At 41.5% G+C, this 5764-nt stretch overlaps 1 pseudogene; it reads left to right on the forward strand.

The window, feature by feature from the left end:
* Nucleotides 1-221: 221 nt before the first annotated feature.
* Nucleotides 222-701, forward strand: LOC114610831 (annotated as a pseudogene).
* The last annotated feature ends 5063 nt before the right edge of the window (nucleotides 702-5764 follow it).

Raw genomic sequence — 5764 nt, forward strand, 5'->3', positions numbered from 1 at the left:
AAAAGGGGGAGAGATGGAGAGCTTTTGGGGCTGCTTGGCAAGAATCTGACTTGGGCCAAGGACAAGAAAATGGGCATAAAGGAGGAGGGTGGATGGGATGGGGGTTCTAGGGAGGAGAAATGGGGAAAGAGGATGACATCTGGATTGTAAATAAATAAAGTATCCAACAAAAATATTAAAAACAAGAAGTGGACCCGGGTAGCCAATGGCCTGTGAGCACCATGCCTACGTTTTATTGTGACTACTGTGATACATATCTTACCCACGATTCCCCGTCTGTGAGGAAGACACACTGCAGTGGTCGGAAACACAAAGAGAATGTGAAAGACTATTACCAGAAATGGATGGAAGAACAGGCCCAGAGCCTGATTGACAAAACAACGGCTGCATTTCAACAAGGAAAGATCCCTCTGGCTCCGTTCTCTGCTCCTCCGCCTGCAGGGGCCATGATCCCGCCTCCCCCCAGTCTCCCGGGTCCGCCTTGGCCTGGCATGATGCCTGCACCCCCACATGGTAGGCCCTCCCATGATGCCAATGATGGGCCCCCTCCTCCTGAGATGATGCCTGTGGGACCAGCTCCTGGGATGAGACCACCCATGGGAGGCCACATGCCCATGATGCCCAGGCCTCCCATGATGAGACCTCCTGCCCACCCGATGATGGTGCCCACGCGGCCCGGCATGACCCGGCCAGACAGATAAGAGCAAAAGCGCTCTTCATCGTTTTGTATGTGCTGTTTCACCAAGAGATCTTGGTCCTGAGCCTGAGTGCTTACTAGACACATGGCAAGGAACTTCCTTCCTAACAGAGAGGATACTTTTGGAGGGAGAAGTGATACAAAAGGGGCTATTTTCACTTACATTGTGAAACGTGAAAATAAAATGGCCAGCTGTTTTAGTTAAAAAAAAAAAAAAGAAGTAACTCAGGCATCTACAGATGATGATTGGCAGTTCCACTAACCTGATGTTTTCATGTTGTGGGAAATCCAGGACATGTGGAAGAGAAGCTAAGGTAAACAACCTCACACAGGTAGAAGAGAGCTAAGGTCAATAACTACACACAGGTGGAAGTGAGACTAAGGTCCAAAACTACATGCAGGTGGAAGAGAGGCTAAGGTCAACAACCTCACCTGAGGGCCTAGGCAACAGCCATCAGGAGCTCTCAGACTTGAGTGAAGGTACAAACAGTTGATTTTAGAGTACATTAGCCATCAAATCATATAAAGGCATTAAAAGCTCCCAGCTGAAGGATATGCCAGCTGTGGAAACCAAGGAAAGTCACCCCTTTATAACCTATCCGGATTCATTTTACCATCTGACTATGTAAGTGTGAAAAAAATGGGCACTTTAAGATGATAAATTATGAAGTTGTTATCCTCACAAAATGGAACCGGGAACATAATTATTGCAAAAGAATGATTTCAAGTAACTCTGCATTGAACACACACAGCTTGAATCTGGGAATCTGTCTGTAAAATGAGGATAATTTCTATAAGAATAAAGAAACAAAGTATATAATGTGCTGACCCTCTTCCTGCATGTGGAAATAATTAAAACAAGAACATCTGTCTATAATACTGATCCTATAACAGACATTTAGAAGAAATTCTAGTACTGATGAAATTTCCTTTTAGTCTGTTATTATTCTTACCTCTCACATTTAACTCTTTGTTAATAGATGCAAAAGATGATGGAGGAATTATTTGGATTCTGTGAACAGCTTGGCTAACCTTGCTTGTTAACTTGACACACTCTAGAAAAGGAAATGGCACTTGAGGAATTCCCTCCATCAGATTGGCCTGTGGAAAGTCTGTGGGGGAATATTTGTTGATTATAATCAATGCAGGAAGGTCCAGCTCACTGTAGGCAGTGTCCTCCATAGGCAGATGGGCTTGGATGATATAAGAAGGTCATCTCAAAGCAGAAAGCAGTTTACAGTATTCCTCTGAGGTCTCTGCCTCGAGCTCCTGCCCCAGCTTCTGTTGGTGGGTACTCTCTAGAAACTGAAATCCTTTATTTAAGTTGCTTTTGGTCATGTTTGTCACAGCAACAGAAGGCAAACTGGGATAGGTTCTGGGTAAAAAATATGATCAACTGGGTGACTCACGATATGAAGGCAGCATTCAAAGGAACTTCAGTGAATAAACAAATATGTGATTTTTCATATGTTAATTGGCTGTAGGAAGCACTTTTAAGTTTTTCAGATAATTGAAAACATCCCCAATTTTCAGAAATCCTAAATAGATTGATACCTTAAGTGCCTAGGTCTCCATTTAATCCAAATATAGTCTGTTCATGTACACAGAAGTGTAAACTATGTTTCTTGGATTTCACTCTGCGCCATAGCCTTTTTTTTTTTTAATCAATCATGGATTCTTGATTAGGGTTTTACTAAGCCATGCAGCTTTGTACATTACCTGGGATATTTATTTCACTTTCCTTAATAAGAGTGAGAATTAAGTGTAACTTGAGATCAAGCAGAGACTTTATCTTTGGAGACTTTCACAGTTCCTTCCCAGGCTCCTAGGTAAATGCACATTTTTAAAGTCATGTACTAAAGATCCATTCTGAAGTACTTATTTTAATTTTTGGCATCTGTCTTCTTATTTATCTTTAATATTACATAGGCAGCCACACCTATGAGTGGGTTACGGACAGTTCCTCAAATCCTTTATGTTACTGTGTGTTATATATTGGAGTTCAAAGCTGTAAAAGGATTCAGCTGTGTCCAACCTTTTACCTTTACCGAGACACAATGTTGTCATCTACAAAGCTCATGACACACCTGAGTTACAAAAAGCAAAACAAAAGACACACACACACACACACACACATCTCTTGATGTTTTAAGTAAGTTTATAGCTTGTATTGGCACATGTTCATAGCTTTCCTGGGGCTCCTGCAGCCTGTGGAGCACAGTGGTGGGGGGTTGGGGGGAAGGCTTTGTAGGTGCTGCTCACTCAAAGGAAGGGAAAGTCACAACTTTCCACTACACTGCTGGAAACACGTTTACAAAGACTTCATTAAACAGATGTCTTTTGAAAGATGGAAGGGTTGAAAATTGTAAAGATACAGAGGAGGATATTGTCTGTGGATGGGAAGTAAAGTGCAAAGAAGAAGCCAAGTACAAGTTAAGTCCAGTTTAGCCAATGAGCATTTACATCCAGCTGTCTGTTCTGTGTGTTCTGATCATTACCTGTCATACAAGAGCCCCATTCAGTTTAGTGTTGATTCCAGATGGACGTGTCCTGACTGAAACAGTAAACCAGTGAATTCTCTGCCTGTAAGAGAGGATTAGAAATAACAGTGGAGAGTCAAGACAGAGGTTTTGGCTTTAGTAGGCAACTGAGCCTTATAGAAAATTGATAGGATCAGGAATGAGTTCTAGAATGTTCCACATAATGATTCTGTAGATTGCTCAATGTAGAGGGGAGTAGAGAAGACATTGATGTTTCTGGTCTACTTCAGTAAAGCCGTCAGGAGGAAGGTAGAGGCTGGGAGAATACAGAAGAAACCGTGAGGAGTGACCATTAGAACTTCATGTTGAAGCATCATCTGTAGATAAAAGCTCTTATAAGCATCATCTGTCAATAAAAAAGGCTATGACCAATGAGCTGAGGCAGGAAATAGGAAGTGGGACACAGACAGGAGGAAAGAGGATTCTGGGAAATAGAGTATAAAAGAGAGATTCAAGAAAGCCAAGAGGAGATGGACATAAACCAGAAGAATTGAACTCAGGATAGAATAAAGAAGAGACTAGGGAGGAGGGGGACTCAAAAAGATGCTAAGAGAGATGAGGGGAGAGATTAAAGCAAGACACTGAAGAGAAACAAAGGAAGAAGCTGGGTGGAACTGAAGGAGAAATAACTAACCGTAGGGAAGACAGAATGGTTTGAATGGCTTAAATAAATTACGAGCTACCTAGGGAATGAGCCAAAGTTTACAGTCTAGGTATGTAATAATAAAAAATTAGTCTCAGCATTGTCATTCTAGGAGCAGGGGCTGAAAGGAAGAAAATGATTTTTAAATATTTATTTAATTTTTTTTATTTCATCTTTGTTCACATGTGAGATAAACAAGAAATGAAAAGAAGGCTGGTCTCCCAGGTCTCTCTCTTTCTTTGGTCACTTGGTAACGTGGTTTAATGGCGACTCCAGTCCTGGGTAAGAATAAGAAATAAATGCTAAATGTCTGCAGCTCTCCCATCTTGGAGCTGGGCCTTATCAGGGTGCACAATTTTGCTGCTGAGAATAAACCTTTGAGCTTATCTAACACACCTGTATTTTGGAAGCTGAAGGAAAATGAAGTCATTCTGAGGGACTGCTTCCTGAAGTCACTTCCCCTTTCCAATGCCTATTGGAAGCATGAAAAACAAAAAGTGGACATTTTCATGTGTGCTGGGGAAAGTAAAGAATGCGACCAGAGACCATAAACACTTTTAATTCATTGGTGGGTGAATGGATAAAGAAAATGTTGTATATGAAAATTTTCAGTCATAAATAAGAAAAACAAAAACCTAGCTTCTGTGGCAACATGGCTTAATCAGTGGGACATAGTTCTAAGTGAAATAAGCCAGGCACAGAAGGACCGATGCCAAACATCTCACTTACATGTGGAATCTCAAACACTCAGCTTCTGAACTATTCTTGGTAGTGTCCAGGGGAGGACTGCAGAGCAAGTGTGGGAAGATGTTAAGTGAGGGACACAAAAATTCAGTTGGGGAGGAGGAATATGCTGAGAAGATCTACTGTGTAGCCTAGTGAAAACACACACACACACACACACACACACACACACACACCATGTTGCATACTATTAATAAATATAATTTTATCAACTAAAATATATGTAATTTTTTAAGTTGGTATCAATACTGTTGACTTAATTTTTCTTTTCTCAAGGGAGAAGTATTGCATCATCTCTTAATTGCCTTGTAGGAAGGTCTTTGAGATCTCATACTTATCAAGTATCTGGAAGGCATTTAGATGCCAGTAAGGTACACAAATAGAAGGCTTATGTGTGAAGGTTCATAGTCACCTCTCTCTCCTGCAAGGGTCCTCCCCACTTTTGGTGCCCATTTTGCTCAGGCTAGAAGACTCTAAGCCAAAGCAGAGAATGTTGGTAGGTTGGCATCAGGGAAGCTCTGCTGTTTTTCTAAGACTTTGCATTGTTTACAGGCAAAACCTTATTCTAGTTGTGGTGTGGCTCAGCCTTACCACAGGGCTTTGGTCTCTCTGGCTGGAATACAGACACTCCCTTAGTACATACCTTTAATCTCAAACAATGAAGGTAATGATAATTTGTAGAAGAAAGCACCCATGTTTGAAAGTGATGTCTAATTGAGTGGCAGACAAAGTAATGAATCAGAATGATTTGACAGAATAGGAATCCCCAGATCTCCAGGGAACAGAGAGGAAAGAGAGGTGACTTAAGAGAGAGTAGGGCAGAGGAGAGAGGTAGTTTTACAGGAACAGTTATAGAGAGACAGATTTCAGGGAGAGAACAAGCTAGACACAGGTGAAGACAGAGCAACCAAAGAATGAGAAGGAGCCAGAAGATTAGAACAGATTGCCAAAGTTAGTATGAGGCTAAGCAGGGCACTTCAGTCAGAGGCTGAGAGAGAGGCCAGATTGAATTAGTGAGCTGGGAGAGGAGTTTGAGCTAGAACAGCTGAGTTGGACCAGCCAGCCAGAGTTAAAAAACAAACAAACAAAAAACAAAACAAAAAAACAAGAAAGGGTGAGCATATGCAGCAGTAAGTATCA

This window comes from Grammomys surdaster, unplaced genomic scaffold (genome assembly GCF_004785775.1).
Source record: "Grammomys surdaster isolate TR1022 unplaced genomic scaffold, NIH_TR_1.0 126063, whole genome shotgun sequence".
Classification (NCBI taxonomy): Eukaryota; Metazoa; Chordata; class Mammalia; order Rodentia; family Muridae; genus Grammomys; species Grammomys surdaster.